General features: G+C 37.4%; 1 pseudogene; it reads left to right on the plus strand.

The window, feature by feature from the left end:
* Nucleotides 1-1831: 1831 nt before the first annotated feature.
* Nucleotides 1832-1951, plus strand: LOC129904588 (5S ribosomal RNA; annotated as a pseudogene).
* The last annotated feature ends 17104 nt before the right edge of the window (nt 1952-19055 follow it).

A 19055-nucleotide genomic window follows, 5' to 3' on the forward strand; every position in this document is an offset into this window, starting at 1 on the left:
TGCTGCCACGTGTCACTCCTCCATTGGCTGCCATGTATTGTCTTTTCCCCTTCCTAGTGGGTTTATAATCTCGTCCTATTTTAGGAGCCTATGTAATCCGTGCTACGTAAGCTTGGTATGTACTCAAATAGCTCAAGTATGTAAGACTTCTAAGTTAGTAGCTTACGTAGGTAAGTCGAGTCCTACGACTCATCACTTGGCCTCCAATTCCTTCCGGATTCTTATGACTCTATTTCCAACCTTCTCTACTATGGGGTATCACATCCTCCCTTTCTTAGAGTCATTTGATAGTGTCGTAGCGTATCCGACTCATATGATAATATCTAAGGAACTTATAAGATATTTCGAGTTCCCCCTTTAGAACATTCATCCCCGAATGTTAAACAAAACTTCCCTTAGCACCTTATACAAATCGTAGGGAGATTCTTTACTATTTCCATAACACATACTTCTATCTAAGTACTTAATATACTAGTTTTAGGAGTTGGGGTTACCTGCAGACACCGAGAATAGGTGCGAATACTTGTGTTTCATATTCTCTTCAGCTTCCCCGGTCATCCTCTTTCTAGTTTTGGTTTTGCCACAGTATCTTGATGGAAGGCACGTCTTTAGTCTACAATCTTCTAGTTTGCCGATCTAAGATGGCGATAGGTTGTTCCTCGAAGGATTCCATTTCCTGGACATCATCTATGGAATATACCCTGGGTGGCTCATCAGTACCCCTACAAAGCATCCCTATCTGATGGACTAGGCGTATAGTTTCCAAATAAGGTGGTAAGCTTAACTTATCGGCCACTTTGCCCATATTACGAGCAACTTGATACCGTTTAATATATTTTCGGTTAAGTTTCCTTTTCTGTGTGACCTTGTTATGAATATCTAATCATCAATTTAAACTCTGTATATCGATGTCGATTATCTGTATATCATTTCTGCCGACTTTGGGCTTTTAGTTAATAGCTTGCTTAATCATGTCGAGGCCTTTTTAGCTTAGTCTTTCTAACATCGACCCAACCAATAGGGTACTTACACGTCCTGCTCTACCAGTCTTGTACGGGGCCATTGGGATACTAGAGTAGTAATTATTATTGTAGATAACTTGATAAGTGATAGATAATCATCCCAGCTATTTGCGAAGTTAACAACACCAGCTCATGACATATCTTCTAGCATTTAAGTGGTACGCTTTAGCCTAGTCATCAATTTTGAGGGTCAAGTAGTGTACGAAGACTTATCTGTCTTTCCAGTTTCTCTGTAGATTGATCCTCGATATTTAACTGTAACTTGGGCTCCTTCATCTGGGATAATAGCTATGGGGACTCCGTAAGGTCCTACTATACTTTTACCTTATAATTTTACACCTTCTCGGTTGAGTAGGTAGCCTTTGATTGATGGAGCAGGGGATAATATCATTAATCCATAAGTAACATTCCCTCCAGAGTCATCTGGCGCTGGAGTGCGAAGTGAGTCTTGTAGCCCTGGTCATATTGTGGGATTTTTGACCTCGCGTATTACTTCCTGTCTTCCGTAAATTACATCAACTGGTACCCTTACCTTTTGGGTTTTGCTTTTTTTCCCGCCCTAAGAGTTGGCTGCCAAGTGGTGTCAAAATTCTCTCGCCCACTGGCCCGTATAGCCATTCTGTGGTTTGCCTCTCATTAACTAGTACTATGTTGGAGAGCTGTGGCATTCGAGTGCGACGTCAGTTAGCAATTAGTTAATCCTTCTTGTCTTGCTTAAATCCTTTTAACAATACCCTCAACGTAATTTATAATACTCTAGGAACATAATCTCATGTCGTTTCTCCGCCGCTAGTTCAGATTCTTCCATCTCGCGCGACCACACTCGCACTATCACACTAAATTCCACCAGAATTTAGAAGTTAAGTGTGCTTGGGAGAGAGAAATACTGGGATGGGTGACCTCCTTGGGAAGTCCTCATGTCGCGTTTCATGGTAATCCTTGCAATAATGTGCGGGGCACTCAACTTAGCCCAAAATTTATCTTAGCGTCGTCTCACTAGTCTTTATGTGTTGCCTTGCCCTTTCCTTTGTTATCTTGCAACCGGTATAGGGGTAGATCTTTAGTTCCACTACGACCATGTCCCTTTTTGGTCATTCTGGTTTAACTCCTCCTATTGTATTCCCCCCTTTTTGTACGCACCCTTTCATTGGGGTTGGCTACTGAGTAGCGCTAAAGTTCGTTCATATAGTGACCTTTAGAGCCACTTTGAGTTCCATCTATCCTTAGTTGGTATAGTCCCGAAGAAGTTTGGCATATGAGCTCACCATCCTGTAGTAACCAGCTAGTTTGCCCGTCTTACCTAAACCATTTTACACTTTCCTTACCCCAGCTGGTAACACTTTATTGTTGTTATCTCGTGTCTTCCTTTACCTTTACGAAATTGTGAGATGGTGCTCAACTTAACCTAAGAAATACCCTAGCATCGTCCCGCTAGGTCTCACCTTATCGCACTTCTTTCCTTTCCCCTATTCACTCTGTGTTCTTTTCATTTCCTACTACAGGAGTCTTTCTATTCTTTTGTCCTTGGTTATACATCTATCGTAACATCATTTGCGACCAACTCTATAGCTAACCTTTTGGCTTTTTGTCTAGCATGCTGTCATTATCTTTTGTAGTGTCCCTTGAGTTATTGAATATCCTTTCATTGCTATATTTGTTTGCTTTTATACGTACCCACCTTCTAGCATTATGTTATTCCAGGTCTTGTTGGAAACTTCTTAACACTATCTTGCATAGCATTCTAACTTCTATCCAATTATTGACGACTTCCAGATCCTTCTAACTTAGTTCAACAAAGGATCTTATTGAAGTTTAAGCATCCATCTCAAACATGTTGCCACATCAATTGCCTTTATCTTACCCTTTGCAGTTTTCTAACTTGCTTCCCCCCTTTAGAGGGTACTTATACCTTTATCCGCTTATACCTTGCTCTATGTCCAGTCTCAATTTCGTCCAGTCTCCTTCTCCAATGTACTTGGTACTGTATCATGTCCCTGTCTTTTTATATTATATTTTTTTTCCAACCTGATTATCCAGGTACGGAACCTTGGATAAATTACGAAGCGTCGAGAACCCTTTTCATACATAGTGCAACACCTCATCTATTAATCTGTATTTAAGTAATGGGACCCATGGAACAACTCGCCCGAGGCCACATTCTACTTGTCTTTATAAAAAGTTAATATACACTTGTAGATGTTCTAAATTTTCTTTTAAGTAGGCAACATTTGTATTCCGGCATTTATTGTCCCATGTTCTCTTGGAGTAGGGGCTTTCCCAACTTATATCCTTTGTTTCTTGAGATGAATGGAAGATGCGCCTTTTATTCCTTGGGGTGAATGTAGGTTACACCAATTATTCCTTAAGTTTGCCATCCTCGTCCCTTAAGGGTTCCACTATTTTTGGGGCGATGTTGTGTACACGCGTAATTTTTGTATATCTTAAGCTCCATGCTCTTACTGCATACTCAACGCACGCTTTTATCTTAGTCAACATATACTAAGTACGCCTTACTAGTGGTCCTACTTTATCCATGTATAATTGTATCACCCCATTTAATTCATACTTATATATCTCCCTTTTTGTTCGTACTCATATTCAGTTCCTAACATCTCTTTGTGGTGCTCCTGTTCGAAGCTCTTTCCCCAATTAGTTGGTGGAGGACTATAAACTATTATCATAAACCATTTTTCAACCATTGTTTGAAGAGACTAGAATCTCTTAAACATCACAGTACTTCTTTTAATACTTGACCTACCCGGTCTCCTTCTGGGTTTATCCTCGAGTTATGAATAACTTATCTAATTTACAATTAGGAGTTAGGGGCTTGGTACTTTTAAAATGAGTAAAGCTCAATTACTGGACATCTTCCTTTTCAACTTGAGCTTCTCTTTTTTTTCCTACAGCACAACTATGGCTGGAGATACTGTGGTCTGAACTGTACTGCTCAAACAGACTTTTGTTTCTCCGAAATAAACTTTCTCAAGTAAAAAGGGTATCCCTTATCTATGACCTGAAGAGTACCTCTTACAGCTTTAATTTAGCATAACATGGGTACTCGGTATCAATTTTTAAGACATATTACAAAGCTATGTGTTATTCCCTTTTTCTTGTTCTGGGAAAATTTCGGCAGAGTTTTCTCTATATTTCTTACTTATCCCAAACCTACACGTAGAAAATACCAACAATGCCTCACAGGGCCAACATATATATATTCGTATCATATCACAGCCACACAGGGCTTTCAATATTATCTCATATTACATCCACACAAGGCTTTCAATGTCAATAATAATATAAAAATACTGGACTTACCTCGTATGTCCAACTTCAAACTGCATCGGGCCTTTACTTTACTTACTAGTGTGCTTCGTAACTTCCCATGTCGTCAATTACTTCCTTCTGTTGGTGTCGTCCTTCTGTTAAGATCCAAGGTTAGTATAAGGAATTTTTCTATGACTCAGATATAAAGCACGATCTCAAATATGGAAGAAAAGTAACATCCTAAATGTCCTGTAGCTTTCTGTTTATGGATGTGGTGCACAACACATCGATAATCAAGACTCTACTAGATACGATCTACAGAAAATTCAAGGACAAACTGCTCTGATACCACTTCTGTCACGATCCAACCCTGTAGGCCGTGACTGGGGTCTGACCTGGACCCCCCATATACCTAACTATTAGCTATGGTCAAATTGAACTATAAATAAAACAATATCATGTAACAAAGCCCCATTGGGCGATAACATTTTCATAAACCTATAGCCTTTTTTATTTGTGTCGTAACATGAAAGGGCATGCAAGCCGACAAGGCTTCCATAACATAATAATATTTTCTATTACTTCCTTCTGTTGGTGTCGTCCTTCTGTTAAGATCCAAGGTTAGTATAAGGAATTATCTTATGACTCGGATCTATAGCATGATCTCAGATATAAAAGAAATGTAACATCCTAAATATCCTGTAGCCTCTTGTTTATAGATGTGGCGCACAACACATCGATATACAAGATTCTACTAGACACGGTCTGTAGACAATCTAAGGATGAACTACTCTGATACCACTTCTGTCATGACCCAACCCCGTAGACCACGACTGGGGTCTGACCTGGATCCCTCCGTATACCTAACTATCAGCTGTGGTCAAATTGAATTGTAAATAAAACATTATCATGTAACAGAGCCCCATTGGGCGATAACATTTTCATAAACCTGTAGCCCTTTTTATTTGTGTCGTAACATGAAAGGCATGCAAGCCAACAAGGCTGCCATAACATAATAACATATACCATACATCATGTAGACCCAGCTGAATCAAACTGATATACACAACTCACGTATATATGTCTACAGACCTCTGACAACATTAATAATGACATATGATGGGATAGGGCCCCCGCCGTACCCCTGAATAACAAAAAAATACTATACATCAATGGCCAATGCCAAAAACTAGGCTCCGATACAATGAAGCCTCTTCCAGCTGAGCTGAGCGGAATCCCAAGCTGACGGACTCCCACAACCTGTATCTGTACCTGTGGGCATGAAATGCAACCCTCCCGAGAAAAAGAGGGTCTGTACGCCATATGTACTGAATATATAAAACATAACATAGCATAACTGGAAACATATTTGAAGCGGAGAAGCAGGAAATCCAGTACATCATAAAAAAAGCCTTTGTACCTGTACTCTGTGAATCATAAAAATATGCATGTTCAAATTATATCATATAGTCGGCCCTATTAGGGGTCCGGTGGATACACCTGTAAGATCATCATAACCCAGTGTCATCACCATCTTATTACAAGACATCATATATATATATATATATACATATATATCCCGACCTTCTAGTGAGGGGCTCGGTGGACAATGCAATGAATTATGCACGATTACTATTCCCGACCTGGAACTCGGTGAAAGAAGTACTATAGTATACACAAGTAGAGTAGTGAGCAACGATATGCAGTTTAAATCATTATTGGAGACTCAATAGAATAAGAAAGTTAAGCTTTTGTTTGAGGACCCAAATAACGGTGTAGTCATCTCGAGTGTCCTCTAAATGTCATTATGGGCTTTCTTAAAAGTAATCTCAAGGACCCTAGACATGTATTAACATAGGGCCAAATCATTTATGGAATCAAAAAGACTTAGTCTCGTATAGTCCTTAAGACTTGGAGCCTGTACATTTGGTACCTTTTTAACATATAGAAGTTTCCAGGGAAATAGTTCAACTACTATCAGAGTTCGATATTCAAAAGTAAATAGGAGATGTTAAGAATAGAGTTACTCCGGAGAACTAAGACATGCCAGAAAAGAAAGAGAGTAAACTCCATATAGTCTGTACTTTCCTTCAGGTGGTCATTATATACATATCTCATACCCGGCCCATCCTGGGGCTCAGTGAACAACTATGGCATCATAATCGCATTTTCATACCAAGTACATATCAAGAGAAAGGAAAGATAGTTTTCCATACACTACTCTTTAGCACGTAGAAGCCTTAACAAGCAATGCTCAATTCTTGTAGGGGTGTCAACACCTAACCGTAGTTAGGGATTATGAGGCGTACCTGGAGTTCTGGGAATGGAATTATCCCCACATTCCACATACAATTCACTTAAGGCTAAGACTTGCCAAAAAGAAAGAAAGACAGCTGTATATACTTATACCAAAATATGCCAAGAGAAAGCTTTACATACCTCTTATGAGTTACTATTTATCCCGTTCGCCTCATCGTCCTTTGAACCTATTCAACATGAAAGTAATACGAATATCAACCACTCTTAACTTTCCAGCATCTTAGGTTGCACCTTAGTATTCATGGAACCTATTTCCTTGTTCGTCTCCTCAACTAGTTCTTTAATTAGTTAAGGCGTTAACGAAAATTAGGCAGCACCTCCCCTATAACGTGCCCTATCCAAATTTCTAATTAGATCCCTAAACACTATATTAAACCAACAAAAACAACATGCAGCATATGTTCAAGCAATTCACACCAACATTACACAATACAAACCCCAAACAACTCACTCAAAACTATCAAAACGTGAATTTTAGACAGCTTACTGTCTTGCATTGTCGCTTCGTTTCGAAGGGGTAATTGAGGGAAACAGGGTTTATGTCCTGCATGAAAGTTATATACATGTGTCTTAGGGTCGCATATAATTTCGAATCACCCCTACATCAATTCTGTACAAAATGATATGCCCAAAAGACCAACAGCAGTCCGTGTAAGATGTCAAAAACCAAAATCTGGGCAGTACCTCCTCTATACTTCATCACCCTTTTTCAAGCAGATAAAAGCAAAACTGGATTTTAAAGGCTAAATGAAAGTTATATACCTATGAAATATATTTCCAAAACATATTGAATCACTCGAAACTAAGATGTACGCAACAACTTATACTAATATTACTAACAATAGTCCCATTCAAAAATGGGTTTGTTAACCAGCTCTTAACGTTTTCTCTCTTTGTTCTTTCAACTTTCTCTCAAGTTCCAAGCTGAAGAATTAATTCTGTAGACATCGTAAGATACATATATACATCTCCATGTTGTTGAGGAACACCATAGATAATTAATTCATGGAGAACAATTTAAGAACTTACCTTTAATTCTTAGAAAACCATGGCTGCCTTGTTCTTTGTTCCTCACGTTATTCCTCTTCTTTTGTTTGCTTGAGTTTCAGCTCCAAATAGAATAAGAATGACTTAGTAGTCATCCAAATACACATATATACACCTCTTTAGAAGGTGCCATATGGCAGCCCCCTAGGGTGACACGTGGCAGCCTCCTAGGGTGCCACCTAAACCCCTGTGGCCAATCACATGCTGCCACATGGCAGAGGGTTCTACCCCAAGTAGGTGTGTCACCTGCTTGCTTGTCACCTGCTTGCTTCACTTTCATAAGTTTGGAAACTAGTTTTGCTCTCTTTCGTAGGATCGTCATCTCATCTCATTTCAAGAGCCTATGTAATCCGTGCTACATAAGCTTGGTATGTCCTCAAGTAGCTCAAGTATGTAAGACTTCTAAGCTAGTAGCTTATGTAGGTGAGTCGAGTCCTACGACTCATCACTTGGCCTCCAATTCCTTCCGAATTCTTACGACTCTATTTCCAACCTTCTCTACTATGAGGTATAACATTCTCCCTTCCTTAGAGTCATTTGATAGCGTCGTAGCATATCTGGCTCACATGATAATGTCTAACGAACTTATGAGACATTCCGAGTTTAAAAGTATGGGGTATAACGGTTCCATTGGACAATATTGAGGTTAAATAGAATCTTTCATATGAGGAGTTTCCAATTAAAATTTTGGACCGGAAAGTTAGAAAGGTGAGAAACAAGGAAATAACTTTAGTTAAATTGTTATGGAGGAACCAAGAGGTTGAGGGTGCTATATGGGAAGCCAAAACCTATATGATATACCGATATCCTCATTTCCTTCCTTTCATACCTAGTTGAGGTATTTAGTTCCTTTATGGTCCAGTCAACCCAAATCATATGTTTCAGTCATGTTCATGTTTTCATATGCATTCATGTCCATGAAATGAGTTTTTAAGTAATGTATTAGCTTGAGATTGAAAGTTTCATATTTTACTCATTTTCAAGATGCTTGGTATTCATGTTGGGATGTTGTGCTCCTTCTTATTCCATTCATGCTATCCTAAGTCCCATTCAAGGATGAATGTTCCTAAGGGGAAGAATTGTAAGACTCTGAAAGTTGAAAAGTCCTTAAATGAGGTCAAAAATATGAATTCCCAGAAAAATGTAGCTTTTGGAACTAGGTGCTCTTCATGGAGTCCTTAACAAGCTGTGTAAAGGACCATGGGTGGTGAAGAGCCATGTGGTCCAAGCCCTGTATACCGAGATCAGAGGTGATGTCCATGAAGGGGAACCACGAGCTGCGGTGCTGACCATGGACCGTTATGGCCTCTATAGTGGACACTTCCTATAGGCCTTTGTCAGGCCCCTCACCACAGCCTCTCTCCATGGGCCGTAATGCCCTCCATGGACCGATGTGGAATCTATAGAGGAAGTCCTAAAACTAGTCTTTTCCCCGAGTTCAAGTATACCACCATGACCACTACCATGGGCTATTGTGAAGTTCACGAAGCAGGGTGGGTCCTCCGTGCAATTACAGTTTTTAGTTATAAGTGAGGGTGTTTTGGTATTTTACTATTTTTTATTAATGAATGTGGACAGTTTTTGGAATTGTATTCTCATCTATTAACTACCATAAACTATTCTAATTCTCTCATTCTCACCCTAGTATCCTAAATCAAAGTCTTCTCTCTAAAAATGTGCTCTCAAGAGGCTTCTTCTTCCTCAAGCAAATTCTAGGGAGAAACTTCAAGTCAAGCTTCAATTCACTTCAATATAGGGCTTCTAAAGGTCAAGGTATGTGAGACTTCATTCATGAGTACCTTTCACCCATGGAATCCCAAGTTTTTTTCCAATTTCTTTATGATTTCTTCAATCAAAAGCCATAATTTCATGATTGGCATTGGGTTTTCTTAATTATGATATATTGCAATGCTATTAGTCTAATTATGTATAATTGACATCATATTGCGTGATTTTAAGATCAAATTTAATGATTCATGCTATATGCTAGTTTCCAAGTATGATTATGAATTATGAGCATGATTTTCAAGTTATATTCAATGAAAGCTTTATGAATGATCTTCAAGGTTTATGAACGATTTATGAAAGGTTTGAAATGATGATTCTATTATGTTTCAAGCAAACTAGGGTGACTTAAGACCCTAAAGATATTTTAGAAAAAAAGATTTGTAATGATGGAAGGCCTACACCCATTACATGAATCAATCAAGTTAATGAACTATTCTTATGATTTTACTATGATGATGATAGATGAGCTACTCTTATGTTATCTTCATAAAGATGGATTGATATCTATCATTATCTTTCCTAATGATGTTAATGACTATGTTTTCATGAAAGTTTTGTTGGGATAATTATTAAGCACCAAGAGAACTTTAAGGTGGGGTTCGATATGGTATACCATTGTAGCTATCCAAGGGAATCTTAGTAGGAACCTTTAGTCCCAAAATACGTTGCCTGTGTAGGTTCAAAGATTTCAATATGGAGAAGCTAGTGGATCTTATAGCAAAGTTAAAAGAGTTCATTGATGGAGTATGCCCTAGCAAGGTAGCCTCCCCCATCTTGATGTAGGAGTCATCGGATTCCATGTAGTAGCTCGCATGGTCTTATATGTTGGTTAACGGTCCTATCCCACCAGTTAAAGTAAAGGTATGAGTTCTTATGATGATTGTGAGATTTTTGATGTATTTACAAATGAGATATATGTTTTACCTTTTCTCATGACTTTATTCATGTTTTAAAGATATCAGTCTTCCATCCCGTAATTCATATTAATTATATCCTATGTTGTTGTTTATGCATCTTGTCACATGCTTAGTGCATTTTATGTACTAACGCATACTTTTTGCCTATATTGTATCATAATGTAGGATCTGACGATCACGTTCATCCTCTTCCCACTCGTGGCTAGTGTTTACTATTGTGCTATTGGTGAGTCCTCATATTTTGAGAATTAGATACTTTATTTCTTATGAGCTTATGATTTAGTTTTATCTTGTATATTGGGTGAGCTAGGAGTTTGTCTTACACCCCCATCTAGTAGAGGCATGTTAGATAGTAAGATTCTATGTTGTCGCTTTCTCATTTTGAGATTCATGCTTTTGTTGAGATGTTTCTTCCGTATATTTGATCTTGATTATTTACTTCATTTAGAATATGTATGCTCATGAACGATATGATAAGAGACTTGGTTGAGGTCCCTCGGGATTCTAATAGCCATGTCATAGCTACGCCTTAGTTCGGGTCGTTATATCTCAATACAGAAGTTGAAAAAAGCTATGTATCTAGACAATATACCAACAACCATCAAATATAAACTAGCTAACAAACAAGGCCAAATACAAGCCAACACACTAGTCTGCAAGCCTCTAAGAGTTGTAAAGCTTTGTCGGGACAGGTCCCCAACCTACCCAAAATGATATACAACAAAAGCCAACAAACCTTTTAATATTGGCAACTTCGAAATAAGGGGCTAGCCAACCTGATAGAAGTCAACCATGCTACTGATGAGGTCTACCGAGTCATTTTTTGGATCCAACAAGCACAAATGCAGCACCCCTGGCTATAGGAAGTCAATATTAAATAATGTATTGAGTATGAAAGACAAATCACATATGAGAATCCTAGAGTAGAGTCGGTCCATAATCGAAAGAAAATGAGAAACAACAAAGAAGTTATAACAACTTGGTATTATAAGCATAAAGAGCATATACTATAACTTAGAGTCTGAAGTACATCACAAGTCTTTGAAATAAAAAATAAAGACTGAAATAGATAGATAAAATCCAATGACGATCCATAAGGCAAGATCTTACCACGACTTTGAATGGACACCATCTTCTAGATGTGATTAGCCGCCACGAGGAACATCCAGACTAGGATCTACATCACAAGGACACAAAAGTAGGGGTTGAGTACAACCTTTCGTATACAAATTACTAGGGGTGTGCCAAAATAGAACCGACGGATTAACTGAATCAAAAAAGTGTTATTGGTTTATTGCTATTGAGTTATTACGTTAATGGTTATTTAATGGTTTTATAAAAATAATTATTGGGGTTATTAATTCGGTATTGGGTTTTAATATTGGATTACTGGATAAACCAATAACCCATTAATACTATAATAATTTACTATTTTAATATTACTCATATACATATATCAAATAGAAAATATTAATATAAATATATAATCACTATATCACACTATCAATATCCTACACAATTCACAGTTTACACTACTTCACAATTCACATTGTATTTATCCTTTAGGCTTTGCGACTTTTGGTTCACAACGTCAAAACTCAAAACCTAAAGAATTAAGAATGACAACGGTTACGGTTTGCTAGTTACAACAACGACGACAAGGGCTAGGAGACGACTGGGGTTGTGAATTGTGAGTTTGATTTCTCTTTTTTTACTTCTCTTCTTCTACCTTTTCTGATTTTTTTCGTTCTTCATACCCACTTTTTCAAAAAATTTGACTTCGCTGGTAAACAATTAGGAAATTATTTCATCCTAATTGTAGTTAAATCTGATGATCATTTGAATATTTTTTTAAGAAACTCTTTTTCCCTTTTTAGTAATGTTCAAGACTTCCAATTTTTTTGGAGAAGTCGTATATTTATTTTGTAAGCATATTTTTATTGGTTAAAATAAAAACCGAACCATTAAAGTCCCAAAACCGATAAACCAAAAATTGATAACAAATATCTTATTGGTTTTGTAATCGGTTTAGTGTAATTAAAAATAAAATACTGATAAACCGAACCGATAATACTTAAACCGAACCAATCAATACACACACACCTTACTGAGCCTATAGCCCCCAAGACAAGGACCCATAGGGGACTCGCAATCCATAAATCAAATCTCATGATCTCAATATTTAATCAACTTTCCACCTAATTCATGGTCAAGGCTATATAAGGTTAGACCATTTTCTTTTTCAAAAATAGTACTTCCAAAGTTCTCAACTTCCCATGAATAATAATATGATGAATGAGGATGAAAATCACAACACATCTAATTCAGAGGCATAATCAACTTAGTGGATGCATAACAAGAGTTCAAATCCTCAAATCTCAATAAATCATGATATACGCCCTCTTATGGAAAAGGTAGTGCTCGAAATCATTTGAAACATATATTTATCTTTTGAAAAACGTTCAATTCATGTTAAGAAGTGAAGTGATTAAATCATCTCAAGCCTCTCTTCGGGCATTTCATAACAAAACATTAAAATAATTAGCTCAAAAACCCTCTCACGGGTAATGTCATGAACCACACGCTCTCAAAGCAAATAATAATATCACATAAGGTCCCCACATGGGCTAATCACAATAACAAGCCCCCACACGGGCAAATATAATAAACAAGTCCCCACACCGGAGAAATAACGTAAGTCACAATTTATAGTACTTCAATTTTATAGTACGATCCCATCCCATAGCCTAATTTATAAGAACGATTAATTACCCAACCAATTTAGAAGAATGATAAGCCAAACCTGCCTTGAAGGCCAAAAACTTCACCCGAACAACTCTACCAGAGCTTTATTCTTAAACATCGACTCCAAAACGATCCCAACTAGTAAGAATGGACAATATTCATCAAAAGGTGTCCAATGATACCCATATTTCTAAGGTTAGGGATCGGGGATAAAATTGTCCAAAAATGACATCAAAAACTAAAAGGCCAAAACTAGAATTTTATTTGAAAATTATATTCTACAAGTAAAAAGGATTTTGTGGTTGAAAAATCCATTAAAATCGAGTAAGAAATGAGGTTTCAAATCCAAGAAAAGCCAATTTTTCCAATTGGGGGAAAACATCAAAAACCACATTCAAATTTTGATTTTAAAAGAGTTTTAGAAGGTAAATTTGAAGAAAACAAATAAAGATTGATAGAGGAACTTAATCAAATGAGATTCTCCAAAATAATTCTCAAAATCCTTTATCCCAAGCTCCCAAATGAGTGAAAATGGTGTAAATAAGAAAAAGAGGAAGGAATCCCTTTTATACACTATTCAGAGAAAGAGGGTATCGTGAATGCGGGCCTACTTCTGCGAACGCGGCCCATTAACATTGATCGGACCCCCACAAAATATGAAACCTCTACGAAAATTCAGCTTACTAGCTAAGCCTAGACCCTTTGTGAACACGCTACCCTTCACGCGAACACAAAGGTTTCCAAAGAGATTCTTAGTGAATGCGCTCCAAACCCTCATAATCATGAATACCATCACTACCACTTACCATGATGTGCTAGAGAACCCTTGATCAAGGTCCCCATTGCACTAGATATCAGAAACCAAAAAAGGCCATAACTCCAAGTCTCCTATCGGACCTTCGGAATTTGCTTGGGGTCTGATAAAAATAAAATAGATATACCTACTAAATTTGACATTCCAAACTCAATGGAATCATCAAATTTACGAAAAAATATTGTTATGATAGAAATACCCTTTTAGACCTTTCTTAGGCTTAAACTTCCAACTTCTTGCCTAAACACTCAAAATTCAACCAATGGTATCAGAGCTCTAACCAACCACCTTATTAGACCAAACTCAATATTTTGGATGAATTAGAATTGATAGAATCACCATTTGACACTTGAATCTCGATATGTTAACTAAAGTCAACTATCTCACTATAGCTTAATTTAAAAGGCTCAAAATTGCCAAAATATCTCCTGATCGCATTAGGGACCACACTAACCATTCCTGCATCACATAATAAGACATATAAATGTAAGTTCTGATAAAATTGTCTAGCAAGTGCATCCACTGCACTTTCACTGAATCAATATGCTTGGATCTCAATTATCTAGTCTGCCTATCTAAGATAGCAACAAGTTTCTCCTCAAGGGACAAATACTGATTAAAAGAAACCGATTCCCACTGGCTCACATGGGAGTCATCATGACGGTATCTCTTAACCATCGAAACATGGAACACTGGATGAATCGCTGAATGGTTCATAGGCAAAGACAACCTATAAGCTACCTCTCCATACTTCTCCAAAATTTCAAAAGGGCCAATATACCTCAGGCTTAGCTTCCCTTTCTTCCCAAACCTTATCAATATGCCAAAATATCTCCTGATCGCATTAGGGACCACACTAACCATTCCTGCATCACATAATAAGACATATAAATGTAAGTTCTGATAAAATTGTCTAGCAAGTGCATCCACTGCACTTTCACTGAATCAATATGCTTGGATCTCAATTATCTAGTCTGCCTATCTAAGATAGCAACAAGTTTCTCCTCAAGGGACAAATACTGATTAAAAGAAACCGATTCCCACTGGCTCACATGGGAGTCATCATGACAGTATCTCTTAACCATCGAAACATGGAACACTGGATGAATCGCTGAATGGTTCATAGGCAAAGACAACCTATAAGCTACCTCTCCATACTTCTCCAAAATTTCAAAAGGGCCAATATACCTCAGGCTTAGCTTCCCTTTCTTCCCAAACCTTATCACACCCTTAGTGGGGGACACTCTAGCAAAACCCTCTTGCCAATAGCAAATGACACATCACGAATACACCTATCAACATAGCTCTTTTTCTGACTTTGGGTTATCACAAGATGCTGTTGAATAAACCTCACTCTATCCATGGAATCTCTCAACAAATCTGTACCCCAAGGTCATATCTCAAATGAGGCAAATTATTTGATGGGAGATCTACACCTCCTCATATATAATTTCTCAAAAAGTGCCATCTGAATATTGGAACAATAATTATTGTTATAAAACAAATCCACAAGGGGTAAGAATTGGTCCCAATGACCAAAAACGTCTATAACACAAGCACAAAACATGTCCTTAAGCACCTAATAGTTCACTTGGACTGATCGTCGATATGAGGATGGAATGCGGTGCTCAACTCAAGCTTGGTACCCATCTGCTTCTGCATAGAGCTATAGAAATATGAATTAAACTAAGTAACCCTATCTGATATAATAGAGATAGGTACTCCATGTAACCAAATAATCTCACTAATGTAAATCCTAGCTAACTTCTCCATATTATAGCTAGTCTTCACCAGAATAAAATGAGCCTATGTGGTCAACCAATCCACAATCACCAAAATAGAATCATACTTACCCAAAGTCAAGGGTAATCCAGCCACGAAGTCCATAGTGATGCGCTCCCATTTCTACTTGGGAATGGGCATCCTCTACATTGCACCACTCGGTGATTGATGCTCATACTTCACTTGTTGGAATTCAAACACTTGGCTACGAAGTACACGATGTCCCTCTTCATAACTCACCACCAATAGAGTTATTTCAAGTCATGAAACATATTTGTTGCTCCTAAGTGAACAAAATACTTCGAACAATGAGCCTCTTCCAATATCATACACACCAAACTACCAACTCTAGGCACACAAATAGGACCACCGATCCTCAAAACTATTGGAGTATGCCTTAAAGTTTACATAATTGTCTAAATATGCTCTGACTATGATGGTTGACTTGAGAGCTTGTATGAGCTAGTTTGTTTCTGGTGTGTTGGATTTGGTTAGCAAGGAATGTAAGATCTCTATATTGATCAAGATTATGTATATCTCGAGGTTGATGACTCAATCTGAACAAATTGAGGAGGAAAAACTTAGAGAGGGGGCTAGAGAGACTAAGAGCACAAGAATTGGTTGTGGTGACTTTTTATATTCAAGGTTTGGAAATGGTGGTTGTTCTGAATTTTGACAGTAATACTCTCGAGTGGCTTCATCTAGTGCTCTGATTCATAAGTCCAACAAAGTTAGAGTGTTTAACCCTAAGCCTCAAGAAGGAGCTATTAGTAGTCAGGCTGTCCCTGCATGTAAGAAGTGTGGGAAGAACCATTGAGGTGATTTCTTAGTAGGTTCTGATGCATGTTATGGTTGTGGAAAAATAGGTCATAAGGTGAGAGATTTATCTTTGCTTTCTTACAAGGGTAGAGATGTGTAACACCCTGTACTATTCTAGATTATATAAATTCCCAAAACTAGAGAAAAGTTGGGAGGAGAAGACAAACTAGTGCCCATGAGTGGTACCTACGATCCATAGGAGTACCTACAAGTTGTATGTGGCCATTTGTAGGTTACGCCAACACTTGGCCAATTTTAGAGTTTTAGGACAATTCCTACGAGCTATAGTTACGAGCCATAACACGTCTTACGAACCAAAGGAATCGATCATACACTTTAGTGTCACATTTCAGTAGCTACTAGAATATGCATAAGGTCCCTACGAATGAGTCTTACCACTCGTAGGAGGTTGCACGAACCATAGAAAGGGGTCCGTAGACCCCAAGCCTAAATCCCAATCAAGTTCTACTAATGGTCCCTATGACCCATTGAAGCTTGGTCGTAGACCCACCAAGCCTTAACCAGTGAGCTCTGAAATTAGACCCAGTTCCTACGAGGAGGACCCTATGATCCGTAGGAAGGGGCTCGTAGACGGCCTTACCCATTTTAATAAAGGGCATTTCAGTCTTTTCTCCACTATTTATAAACTTAACCCAAGCTTTTTTGGTACTAAATTTAGCTCCTTATTAGTAATCAATGCGTTTTCCCTCTTATTAACACTTAGAATATTTTTAGAGCAAGAATTGGAGCGAAGGAGAAGAGCTAGGGTTCAAGACTTTCAAGCCAAGTGTTCGAATTTTGCTTAGATAATCTTCATTACAGGTCTGTAAGGATATTATAACGTTGGACTAAGATTTTCCTCGTGTCCTACATCTTCATATATTCAAGTTAAGCTTTATGTTGAGTTTTAATCCCGATAAAGTGAATTTTTAGTATCTATAAATTTTCCTATTGAATTCTAGTATGTATATTTGATTATACTTTGATGAGTTGAGTTTTTTATATTATGGATTCACATGAATCCTACTTGAATTTTTATTAAATATTTTATGCATTGTTTGAGATAAAATAATGATTATTTTCACTATTAAAGTAAGAAAGAGTTGAGTATGAGTTGAGTTTGAAGAATTCTCTTGATTTCTATTTCAAGCATAAATATTCACATATTTTAAACCTCTATTTTCGAGATTGAGTTGAGAAGTTAATATATGCTTTTCAAATGCATTATTGAGATGAGATTTTACTTATCTGAAAGAGAAGAGATGAGATAAGAAAAGTTGAGTAAATTGATGTAAAAATCCAATGAGACTAGATGAGATGTATTTTGAGTATTTTACTCAATGTATATGAGAATGACAAGTATTTTGGGAGCAGTATTGAGCATCAACTTAGGAAAGAGTTTAGATATTTCAATCCCACAAACTGCACAGCCACGTAGGATAGGATCGTACAGTTGATTTAGGCGACTCCTTATTTGTCCCAAAAGAGGAATTTTTATAAGGATCCAGTGATGTAATGTCCACTATGATGGAAAGTTAGTGGATGGCTGTGGAAATGACAATACTTTATCGTATAATCACTAGCTCATAAGTAATGGTTGTCGGTTAGAGAAACTCTCCAAAAGTGTATATTATTTACACCGAGGTATATTGTATATTATATGTGGTAAAGCATTATCTTATTTTATACTTCATGCATCTTGAGTTGAGTTACCTTGGTATTTATGTCCTTTAGTATTCATGAGTGTGTTTCCTTTCAACCATTTTACATACCGTACATTTCATGTACTGACATTATTCGATCTGTATCATTTTATAATGTAAATACAGGTGTTAGAGATCATAACTAGACGCATCATTGAGGATCTATCTTCTCTAGCTTTTGGTGAGATCTGTTTGCATTCAGAGGAGCTTCTTCTTTATCAGTTTTATTTTATTATGAGTCTTCTTATCGGTGTAAAGCACACTACATCTATAATAGAGAGGTTACAAGACTTTTAGGAATTGTTTCACTTCTTTCTTTCTTCATTTTATGCTATAGAGTTTATCTCTATGAAATCTCCTTCTAATTTGTGCATTTCACAAATTTAGATCTTGACTTCCAAAAGAACCTTGAGCCAGAAGAACATCGTCTAGAACAAGATTCCACAACCATTTGAAATACAAATGCAAAATCGAGCCCAAGCTGCTGAGAATGAGAATAAGGTCAAGAATGGGACTCAAAATATTCCAAAGACTGCTTAGCTTGCTATGAATTCAAAGGCTAAATTTAGGGAAGCTATCTCTATTCTCAATCAGTGAGTGAAGAGTAAAGGTAAGGATGAACAGCCTGCAGTCTGGGATGAGTTCAAAAATATATTTCTAGACCACTTCTTTCTATGAGAGCTGAGGGAGAAAAAAGTAGAGGAGTTTGTGAACTTGAAACAGGAGGGAATGAATGTCAAAGATAATTGCCTCAAGTTAATTCAGCTGTCCAGGTATACTCCAGAGATAGTTCCCGATGCGAGAACCAAGATGAGGAAGTTTGCTTCTGGCTTGG

The sequence above is a fragment of the Solanum dulcamara genome, chromosome 1, assembly GCF_947179165.1.
Source record: "Solanum dulcamara chromosome 1, daSolDulc1.2, whole genome shotgun sequence".
NCBI lineage: Eukaryota > Viridiplantae > Streptophyta > Magnoliopsida > Solanales > Solanaceae > Solanum > Solanum dulcamara.